We start from the raw sequence: 12,440 nt of genomic DNA, 5'->3' as shown, positions 1-12,440 counted from the left end.
AATTCAGTAGCTCTTCCTGGGGCATGATTCATTCTGCTTTTAGAGATAAAATGGTGGCAGCTGAAACTGCAAATGTTCACCATATATATAAACAAATTAGGCTTTATTAATGTTTGTTGAATTCTCTACATTCAAGTTGCCTTCTATTGATTATTGATGTTCACTAGAATCTTATTAAGGAGGCATCATTATTTCCCATTTTATGGGGGAGAGAATGAAAATGTGAAGTGGTGAATTGATTTGTTTAAACTACGCTGTGAAAAATAGAGCAGGAATCCAATCCCAGATTTGGTTTACTCAATTCCTAAACTCTTACCACTGCATTATACTGTATCATTTATATATATCACTGGTCAAGGTATAGGGAAACACATTTATGTAGTGTCAAGTGACATGAAGACCATTAGATGTAAAAAGGAACAGACCAACAATCAAAGCTGAATTTACTTCCTTGCCAAGCAAGGGAGAGCAATTCACTCAAGAGGTAAGATTCAGGGATGATCCAATTAGAAAGTAGTGGAGGCTGGATTTAGAGGCAAAAAGGTGTGCTCTTCCATTTAAGAGGACTTTAGATATTAAGGGCTGAGTGAATTTGCTGGGAAGTGGCAAAGGGGGTGGAAAGTCCTTTTGTTATTTGGTCTTTATTCTGGCTCACAAAAGCACTGTTTTTGAAGAGATATGACATTAATTGTAATAAAACCTTGTTAAGATCAAACTCTTGTAGCAGGCACTTTGCTATGTGTATTCTTTGGACTGGTAAATTTTTCATTTAAAAGCAATATAAGTAATTCTACCATTTATTCATTTATTCAAGCAACATTCATTAGATCAATATTCATGTACATTTCAGACAGTTGCCAGTTGCTGGAAGTACGGAAATGAAGACATGGCCTCAATCTTCAAGGAGTTGATAGTTTGTTGTACAGACTTGTAAAAAGAATACCAACAACAAAAAAGAAAGTCTGATAAAACTAAATACATACAAGGATGTGGGTAGGCGCACTCTTTACCCACTGTTGGAGCAAGTGTAAGTCTACATGAACAGTTTGAGATATAATTTGGCAACGAGTTTACCAAATACCTGTGCATTCCCAGTATCTTGCAGCCCTGCTGGCCTAAGGGCATGTAACTTGTTTGAGCCAATGTGGGGTGGTTGTGATAACATATGACAAAAAAGGGTGAACCCTGGATCAGCTTATTTGTAAAAATAAATAAAAGGGAATACAGAGAATGAGAAATATGGCTTCTCAGTGTGAAAAAAAACGGACTGATTTGAGTTTGCAAATTTCAGAGATGAGATTTAAAAAAAAATCTACAACCAGATTATATGTTTGAAAGTAAAGAATAAATTACAGATATGACATTTTCACCAAAGCCTATAGCCTCCAGGCTGTCTGGATGTTCAATTAGGGATGAGCCACGAGGAGGAGGAAGTAAAGAGATCTGAAAGCAACTCTAAGGAAACCATGGACACATGGAACTGTCTAGAATGCAAATGGATTGGATGTGCACTGTTTTTGAGGGAGTTTTACTAGTAAAGGCAATCAGGAACCTAATGTAAGTAAACCCACTGCTACTTAAAAGCTTTAACAGCCCTGGATCCCCTGAACATCCGTGAAGACGAGCAGGAAGGAATCAGGAAACTGTATATCTCCTAAGAGAACATATTCCCAAAACCCATTTCAAGTGTGTCTGAAGAGGACAGGGAGGGCCAAACCAGTGACAAAGACAGTGAAAGAGAGCTTTGTCCCAATGCAGTCAAACTTCACCCTACTCCTTGATAGGGGACCCTTAACAAGGTCTTCTCTGTAGGGCTTCAGAAGTGCTACAGACCATGGACTGCTGTGAGTGTGAACTTACCCTTTTTATGAATATCCATTAATAAATGTATTGCAATTATCTGGTTCTCAACAGGTGGAGAAAGCATGACCTATCCTTTAGGGATCTTGGACTCTGATCCGGATGTAGTGACTGGGTGGGATTTTTCTCCCTTAGGATGGCACTGTGTTTTATGCAAAGAAATAAGTGAGCAAAGAGATTTGTTAATCAGAGTGTGGACTGTAAAAGAGATATTTCTCTATTGTAGAAGTTGTGAAGACTTGTACTCCTTCCAAGTGGTGAGGCTACTGGATCTTCTGTTCTTAAGCAGAGCCCACTATTTTGGACATACAGCATTAGTAAGAAATAAACTTTGTCAAATCAGGCCAGTGGATATTAGGGTTAGCTTGTTATTGTAGCATAACTTAGTCTATATCGATTTACTGTGTTTACCCTAAAGAAACACATGTATATGTACCCAAGGAAATTTCTCTTTCTCATTTTCTTTTGTTCTCTATCTTGTCCTGTCTACTATCTATGTATGTGTGTATGTATGTATGTATGTATGTATGTATGTATCTATCTATCTATCTATCTATCATCTATCTATCTATCTATCTATCTATCTATCTATCTATCTATCATCTATCTAAATATTTAATCTATTGATGTTTACCAAATGCCTCTGATACAGTGTCATTGTTTCTGCATAGGGTAGTAATGGTCCTGGTGGTCAAGTCTTTAAATGGAACACTATAAAGCAGATAAAGACAAGAGGAGCTAAATATGTCAACATGAATAAATACAAAAAACATAACGTTGAGTGAAAAAAGTAAGCTTCAGGAGAGTACATAAATGGTAGTATTATTAATATAAATATAAAATTAAACATGCGTTGGCATGAAATTCACTAATTCTAGGATGTTGATTAACTAGAAAAAAGAGAAGGGAGAAAAGAGAAGGATCAGGTTGGCTTTAATATTTTAGTAGTATGTATAGTGGTTTATTTCTTTTAAAAAATATGAGGCAAATATTCTGAGATCTTAAGGTAAGTTTAATATTGATAGTGAATTCATAAGTGCTAGTTATATTATTTTCTACAAATTTCTGTAAGTTTTATGCTAACACTTGTTAAACACTTATAATGTACTAGATACTATTCTATACACTTAACCTGAATTCTTTTTGTTCCCATGTGATCCTATGTAGTAGGTTTCAGTTATTTTATAGATCAGGAAATTGCTTATTTAAAATTTTAAAAAGATTTAAAATTTAAATTTAATTCCAGTTTAAATATATTTTTAAAAATAATGCAATAATTTATTATGGGGCTATGGTTTAAGTATTTGTAAATGGTGTAAAAAAAAAGTACAAAGATGAGCTCACAGAACTCATTAATACTATCCATGAGGGGAGTGGTGATTTGAGGTAGAGTGAAACATGTGAGTGAAAGAGCAAGTAGACTGCCATTGGTGCACACATGGGTGGTGGTGATGATGGTGATGGGGGTGGTGGTAATGGTGAAGATGGTGGTCATGATGTGGTGGTGGTGGTGGTAATGGCAGTGATGATGATGAAGGTGGTGGTCATGGTGATGGTGGTGATAGTATTGGCAGTGGAGATGGTGATGGTGGTGGTGATGGTGATGTGGTGGTGATGGTGATGGTGGTGGTGGTGGTGGGGTGGTGGTGGTGGTGGTGTGTTTGTGTGTCTTCAGACACTGGTGGCTGGTGGTGTTGGAAAATGAAAGTATGGATCAAATGAGGTAGCTAATTGAAGGAATTTAAGCAGCAAAGGGATCAAATTTAATATATAGAAAGATCATTCTAACATCATTGCTAAAAAAATAAGTATTGGGGGTGCCTGGGTGGCTCAGACAGTTAAGTGTGTCAGTTAAGTGTCTGCCTTCACCTCAGGTCATGATACCAGGGTTGGGGAATCGAGCCTCATGTCTGGCTCCCTGCTTGGTGGGCGCCCACTTCTCTCTCTTCCTTTGCTATTTGCCCTGCTTGTTCTCTCTCTCTCTCTCTCTCTCTCTCTCTCTCTGACAGAGAGAGAGGGATCTCTCTGTCAAATAAATAAATAAAATCTTTAAAAAAAATAAGTATCATAGGAGGTAGTGCTGGAGAGAGGGATGCCAAGTAGGAGACTATTGTAGGACTCCGGGCTGGAGGATATGTGAGTTTGAGCTGTGGGGGAAGCAGTGAGGAGGCAAGAGAAACCAAATGCAAGGAGGTCTAAGTCAGTTTGTGCATTGGATGGAGATAGTAAGGGGTGGAGGCATCCAGGCTGGCTCCGTGGTTTCTGGCGTGGATGACAACTCAGATGATGCAGTCACCCACTAAAATAGGGAATACAGAAGAGTAATAGATTTTGAGGATAAAGATTGGTTCATTTGGGGACACTCAAAAGCTTAATATCTCTAGGGAGTTATATCCATAGGGAGCTGTCTGGTGGAGCTGAGTCTGTGGACCGGGTGCTGGGAAGAGATGGACATTTGGGAGTCAGCAGCAGGTGGAAGCAGAAAGCAGAGGACGAGGGAAACCACTGTGAAGGGGCTCCATAGGGAAGAGGAGGTGAACAGGGCAAGAGCCCGGAGTCCAGAGCCCTGAGGGTCAGGACTAAGGGAGGGGGAATGAGTGAGAAGAGGACAGGGCTCCCACGCCTGCAGGTGCAGGAGAGCCAATGGAGGGATGCACACGTTTAAGTGAGCCTATCTGGAGAGTGTCTGCCTGAGAGTTAGGATTTTCTTTGTGACTCTGGAGGTGAAACCACAAGAAACGGGACAACAGGTTAAGTTTAAAGGCAGGGTCACGTGAAACCTCTTTCTTCTAGATGGTGACTTAGGAGTGGTCCTGTCACGTTCCCATGTTTCCTCCCCGTGCAAGGCTACGCTGACTCTCTGCGGCCGTCTGCACCCTCAGATGCCTTTCTGTATTCTGAGAGTGGTTTGCAAGAACTTCCTCTCTTCCCTCTAATCCAGAATTCTATCTCCAGCTGCTTCTGAACTTCCTTTGCTGCCAGTCTCTGTGTCTCATGCTTGAACAGCAGGCTGGTCCTCATGTTAATATAAGTGTCCTCGCATCTGATGATAAAGGACATTTTTCAAACTTTAATGTCCATGGGCTCTGCAATTAGGCTCCCAGAGAAGCTGACTCTTCTTCAATGTTTCCCAAGGTCAGAATGGTTTCACCAAACTTCAAAGCCTGGGCTCTGTTCCTGCTCTGAGCACACATTGTACATCCGCTTCCTTAACAAATAATCTAAAAGAGACACTTCAAGCTAAAGAAAGAGTAAAAATTTCCATAAGCTCCCTCATACCTCCGAAGCCTGCCACTTTGCATGTACTAAAAGCATAAGACAAAGTTTGCAATTTTCTGGAATGTGATGATTTGTAAGACTTGATGTGACAAAAGACATGTACAACCTTGTATTACACATTCCTTCTCTAAAGCTCTCTCTTCTGTGTTGAAGATTGTGTATCTCGGGCAGCTGTCCTCACTTGGGCTCAAATAAAACTCTTCTTTTTCTTAAAAGAAGTTCTAAATGGCTTGTTCACTTTGTGGCAACACTGTGAGCAACCAGCACCTCTGGGGTCATGCAGCACCCCACACCTTTACCACTCTGTTGCTCTGTCTCTAAGCAGACCGGCCCCTTTTTTCTTCCAGTTTTATTGAGAGGTACATTTGACAAAAAACATTGTGTAACTTTAAGGTGTACCAAGTATAGGCGATGTACGTTTATATACTGGGAATTGATCATCACCACAGAGTCAGTTGCCACCTCCAGCACATCCTTGTGTGGTGAGCACATTTAAGATTTGCTTGCAGCCGCTTTCAAGTATATAATACAGTATTGCTGCCTCTAAGCATCGTATTGTATATTATACCCAGAAGTTATTCATCTTATAACTTGAAGTTTGTACCCTTTGACGAAAGTCTCCCCTTTCCCTTCACCCCAGCCCCATCATTCTGTTCTCTGTATGAGTTCAGCTTCCCTAGATTCCACATATAAGTAAGATCATGATGTATTTGTCTTTATCTGCCTGGCTTGTTTTACTTAGTATAATGCCCTTAAGGCCTGTCCATGTTGTTGCAAATGGCAGGATTTCCTTCTTTCTCATGGCTATTATTCCATTATGGAAATACACACACACACACACACACACACACACACAGGCACATACAAGTGGATACATATATGGAACATAAAATGTATATGATGTGGGTACATACACATTTGTATACAATATATTTATATGTGATGTATATATACTATATACATATATTGGAATATGTAAAGAAAATGTGTACTTAAAAGAAGGTATAATATAACCATTCATTCCATTCATTTGTTGACTATTTCCATATCTTGGCTCTTTTGAATAATGCTAAAATGACCGTGGGAGCACAGATATCTCTTTGACATACTAATTTCAATTTTTTTTGGACTTAGACCCAGAAGTGGAATTTCTGTATCATATGGGTAGATCAATGTTTAATTTTTTTTAAGGTTTTATTTTTAAGGAATCTCTACACTCAATATGGGGCTTGAACTCACAACCCCAAGATCAAGAGTCACTCGCTCCACTGACTGAGCCAACCATGTGCCCCAGTGTTTAATTTTTTTGAGGAACCCCCATACTGTTTTGTATACCAATTTACATTCTGTTTCTGTACCAGTTTACATCCCTACCAACAGTTCATAAGGGTTCCCCTTTTTCCACTTCCTTGCCAATATTCATTATGTCTTTTTTTATTGCAGTATAGCTGACACACAATGTTATATTAGTTTTAGGTGTGCAACATAGTAATTTGACAATTCTATATATTACTCAATGCTCACCACATTGAGTGTGGTCACCATACAAAGTTATGACAGTACTATTGACTCTATGCCCTATGCTGTACTTCTCATCTCTGACTCATTTATTTTATAATGCAAAGTTTGTACCTCTTAATCCCTTTCACCTACTTTGCCCATCCCCTACTCCCTTTCCTTCTTGCAACCACCAGTTTGTTCTCTGTATTTATGAGTCTTTTTCTAAGTTTTCCCTTTTTTGTTTGTTAGGTTTCACATGTGAGTGAAATCATACGGTATAGAAAAACAAAAACACTAATTCAAAAATATGGATGCACTCCTATGTTTCCTGCAGCATTCAGAATTCTGCCCACTTAAAATTGGATTGCTTGTGATTTTGCTATTGAATTAAATGAGATCTTTGTGTATTTTGGATATCAACTTTTTAAAAAAGACGTTATTCATTTATTTACGAGAGATACACAGAGAGAGGCAGAGACACAGGCGGAGGGAGAAGCAGGCTCCATGCACCGGGAGCCCGATGTGGGATTCGATCCCGGGTCTCCAGGATCGCGCCCTGGGCCAAAGGCAGGCGCCAAACCGCTGCGCCACCCAGGGATCCCTATGCTCTTGATTTCTTATCCAAAAAAAATCACTGCCAATATCAATGTCAAAGTTGCTTTTCTCCTGTTTTCTTCCAGAGGTTTTATGCTATCAGGTCTTTCAGACTTTAATCCATTTTGAGCTAATTCTTGTAAGTTTGTAAGTTATGTGAAGTAGGGTCCAATCTCATTCTTCTGCATGCGGTTATCCATTTTCCTGACACCATTTATTGAACAGACTGTCCTTTTTCCATTGAGTCCTCTTGGCTGCCTTGTCAAATATTAGTTGGCTGTGTATGTGGGGGTTTATTTCTGGGATCTTGATTCTTTTCATTGATCTATGTGTCTATTTTGATGCCAGTATCATAACTGTTTGATTATAGCTTTGTAGTTGATAAAGGAAATTTTCTTTTTTTTTTTATAACATGTTTTATTTTTGTTTTGGTTTTTTTATTTTTTTTTTATTTTTTTTTTTATTTATGATAGTCACAGAGAGAGAGAGAGAGGCAGAGACACAGGCGGAGGGAGAAGCAGGCTCCATGCACCGGGAGCCCGATGTGGGATTCGATCCCGGGTCTCCAGGATCGCGCCCTGGGCCAAAGGCAGGCGCCAAACCGCTGCGCCAACCAGGGATCCCGATAAAGGAAATTTTCAACTTTTCGTGTGTGTGGGCCCAGCTCCTGAGCTCCCAGGGAAGCTGTACTTGAACATTTACCAAGGTCAAAATGACTTGGCAAAACCTCAAAGCATGGGCTCTATTTCTGCCCCAAGCACACATTATATGTCTGCTTTGTTAAAGAAAATAACCAAAAAGGAGCATTCTGGACATAAAAGATAAGAAAAAGGAAGAAACTTCCCTGGTTCCCATAAGATTAAAGGCATACAGCCCTGCATATACTAGAAGCTTAAGATAAGGTCTGCCACTTTCTGAAATGTCTTTTGTTTTGATTTGTAACTTTTTAATGTAAAAAAAAGTGTATAATACTACACCAAATGTTCCTTTCCTGGAACATTCTCTTCTTTGTGAATATTGTGTATCCTGGGCAGCTGCCCTAACTTGGGCTCAAATAAAACAAATAAAAAAAAAAGTGGGGACGGGAGGGAATAATGAGCTTTTAGTTAAGATTCTTACTCATGCTTTAAAACATTCTTTAATTTCTTTGCTTATTAACAAGATTGAGCATCTTAAAACACACTCATTATCTCTTTCTTTTCTCCCTTTTGCATATTTTATGGCATGTAGTAAATATTCAGTAACTATTTTTAATTGCTTATTGACTACCCATTTATATCACACCCATTTGTTTTATGGGATTTTCATCTTAGCTCTGTGCAGTGGGTGCCTTGTATTGCTTTCACCAAATACAAAGCATTGATTTCTATTTGGAATAAGAGCAATTTAGAGAATTGGATTCAAGGTTCTAAGTAATCATGAATCTATTCACCTGTCAATAATATACAAGATGTATACTATTAGTGCTCCTTTGTTTCCTTAATTAAAACAACAAGAAAGTTGTAATTGTGTTATTTGTAATAAAAAAGGTCTTAGTTTTTTTTCCCAAGGCATGTGCCAGCTTGAGTAGGGTTATGAGGTATGCATGGATGTGCTAGTTTTCCTGTAATAAATCAGTCTTTTTGTCCAGTTTAATTGTTGAATGACAATTGATTGAATCTTTAATTTTGAGACTGCCTACCTATAAACAGTTGCCAGATTCTGGAAGAGGAATGAGCAATGTAAACTTATCATTATCCTCAGAGCTGATTAGACCTTTTTTTTTTTTTTCCTTAAGATTTAAGAGAGATAGTATATGTGAGAGTGAGGGGAGGTGAGGGGTAGAGGGAGAGAGAGATTGAGAGAATCTCAAGTAGGCTTCATGCTCAGCATGGATCCAGACATAGGGCTCAATCTCTTGTCCCTGAGATCATGGTTTGAGCTGAAATCAAGACTTGGACGTTCAAGCGATGAGCCACCCAGGCTCCCCTGATTAGACCTCCTTGGAAGCATCTGGTGAGCCCCTCTTTCCAGAAAAATCATTTTTTGTCCCCATTTTACAGATAAGACTACTGAGGCTCAGCTATGGGTGCCTAAGGGCACAGGGGTCAAAGTGATGTGCTAGATGGAGCACACTTCATCATGAGCGTTGAGAGGTATATAGAATTGTTGACTCACTAGATTGTACACCTGAAACTGAGATAACACTGTATGTTGACTATACTGGAATTTAAATAAAAAACTTAAAAAAAAAGTGCTGCACTAGAGGAATTCATGTCCTTAACCTTCTACTGGAAATCAAATCTTCTACTGGATAACAGGTGTCTCCATGAAGTTTAGCGCTGTGCTTTTCACAAAGGGCCTAGATGGGGGCCAGGGATTCAGAAGGAAGACATTCTGTCTGTCGCTACTGGAGCCCTCTGCAGCCCCCGCCCCATCAGTGTAGACCCACTTTCTTCCAGGAATCTTTGTTTCCATGTTGCAGAAAGCCAACAGGTGGAGAGGCCATCTGATTGCAAATCTGTTTCCTGCTCCTCAGCAACAAACTCCCCTTCACCCTATCCACCTCCTTTTCTGCCTCCTTCTGTGCACTTCCCAAGTACAATGATCCCAGTTAACACCTGCTGCCCTATCTGATGTTCCAGACAGAGAAGGAGCTTCTTATCTGTTCCAGGGATGGGGAGACAGAGGCACAGGGAGAAGGGGCTGCCTGAGGTTGGTCTCTGTGAGACCAGAGCCATGCAGCATAGCTCCAGGGGGCAGCAGGTACACCAGGAACCCAACAGGTGGGTTTGCTGCTTGAGACATCGAAGCTTGAGACTGCTGTGGCAAGGTAAGTGCAAAAATGTGATTGGTATTATGTGCTCCACAAGGAAGGCTATACTGCTTTATTTCTAAATCACATTAGATTTGGCTCTGAAACCCCTATTCATCGGACTGAAGGAAAACATATCAATTATTATGACAGTTCCTCTCTCCAGCTCCTCTTTTGTGGGTCTAAATATCTCAGGGGTGCTTTTTCTCTAGAAATTGACAAGATAACTTAGAAATGTATTTGGAAAGGACCAAGAATCATGCACTTTTAAACCAACTTCAAAACTTACTATAAGGTTAATCAAGAGCGTGGGGTATTGGTAAAGTGATAGAAATAGAGAGAACAAAACCAGACTCGCTTATATGGCCAGATATTTTTGGAAAAGATGCTAAAACAATTCCATGGGGACAGAAAAATATCATCAGCGCAGGTGCCAGGCAAGTGTGTCCACAGAGGAGGGCAGCGCTGCCTCACACCCTACTTCTCACTGTGTGAAAATCTACTAGAGATGGGCCTCCACTTCACTTAAATGCTAGAATAAGGAGCCACCAGAGGGGAGCCAGGGGAATATCCTCAAGACCTGGGTGGCAAAGACTGTGTTTAGTGAGGACAGAAAACATGAAGCCAAAAATGAAATGCGATGAGCCATTCTGGGATTGGGTCCTGGAACAGAAAAAGGACAGTAGTGGGAAAAAGTGGCAAAATCCGATCAAAGCTAGTAGTGTGGTGTGGTGAAGAGTAGGGAACTAATGATGATTTTGTAATTTTCACACAGGTACCATGGTTACATTAGATATTAACACCGGGGCCATCTGGGTGAAGGGACATAGGAGCTCCCTGTAAGACCTTTGTAAATAGTACTTTCCAGTCAAGCTAAAGTTATTCCAAAATAAAAATTAATGAACACGAAAGACATATTATCTCAGATGTCAGGAAGCCCAGAAGTAGGCAGTTCCAGAGTTGAGCAGCGTCTTCAGGTATCCAAGCTCCTCCCCTGGTTCTGTCATCCTCGTGTTTCAGCTTGATATTTAGATTTATTCTCTCGTTGTAAATGACCAAAGAAGAGAGGCATTTTGTATTATTCCTTGTGTTTATCAGGGAGGAGAACTTTCCCCGGGAGCTGCGATTCCCACTAGATCTCACAGAACAGAGTCAGGTAGATGCCCAACCTAGCTGCAAGAGAGCCATTGCAACAGCCAAGGTCCCCACAGGAAGGAGGCACACTCGAATCAGGATAATCTCGGAGCTAATTTACAGAGAAGGATTTCCTGAAGTGCTGGAGTGGGGGACCCACAAAGGCGAGGGAAGTACCCCACAGCTGGTACTTTTGAAGTGGCAGCATATCTAGGCCAAAGGAATGAGGGAACAGAGTCATTACTGGACCCCAGAAGGAGGGCATCATGTAAGCGAGATCACCTAGAGAGGACCAGAGGCACTGCTAGCCCAGGCTGATCTCCAAGGAAAAGCGTGAGCGGATGCTCTGGCCTCACGCTCAGGTTGGTGTCTCCAGCACGGCCCATCCTCATCGGACCCCAGCAGGTAGAGCACAGGTGGGGCTTCTCTGCCTTCCAGGGCAGGACAGAGAGGAAGGAACATGGATTTGAAAGGGCCTATAGGATGGCATCTGGCTCAACCGGGAGTCAGGGAATCTGGCATTTCCAGCCCAGATGGGCCTGTAGGCAAGCAGTGGTGGTTACCAGTGTCCCCAGCCACCACCTGCACCACCGCCCCACCTCTCCCTGTGGGCTTCTCTATCTGTGAAATGGCAGTGATGCTAATCCCTCCTTCATCTAATTATCTGGGGATTAAATGGGAAGATAAGGTTAAACACTTAATGTTCTTCCTGGACTAGAGTTAATAGTGTCAGCTGGTATTAGCACTACTTTTATTATTATAAAATAATAACTACTTTTATTATTAGCACTACTATCTCCTTCCTAAGCCCATTCCCCTTCCTGTGGAATCCTCGTGGCCTTGGGATGTGCTAGCAACCTGTGTGGCATCGCTGGGGACTTGTTGGGAATGCATATTCTCAGATCCACTCCCAACCTAGTGAATCAAAGACCCCAGGGATGGGGCCCGATGGTATGCACTAATAATCCCCAGTGACTGATTCCCCAGGCGCGCGCTCCAGCCACAGCAGCAGGTGGCATTAGGCAGAGGTGACCTTGGACTGGGGGGCTTTGGTGTTTCCCATGTAGCTCAACTGTTGAAGGCATGTTCTCTGTGTGTGGTGAGAGGTGCGCTATGATGAAATCGGACTCAGGAACACAGCCAGAAATCCTCGGGGAGCACCAAACCTACTGGGGGTGTGGGGAGAGGGAATCCTCCAAAGTCCTAGAATCAATGGGAGAAAGTGTGTGTGTGGGATGCGTCCACACAGCAGGGCACATCTCATTGTGATCCCAGCACC

The sequence above is a fragment of the Vulpes lagopus genome, chromosome 2 (genome assembly GCF_018345385.1).
Source record: "Vulpes lagopus strain Blue_001 chromosome 2, ASM1834538v1, whole genome shotgun sequence".
Classification (NCBI taxonomy): domain Eukaryota; kingdom Metazoa; phylum Chordata; class Mammalia; order Carnivora; family Canidae; genus Vulpes; species Vulpes lagopus.
The sequence above is the reverse complement of the archived record's forward strand: the minus strand, read 5'-3'. Positions refer to the sequence as shown.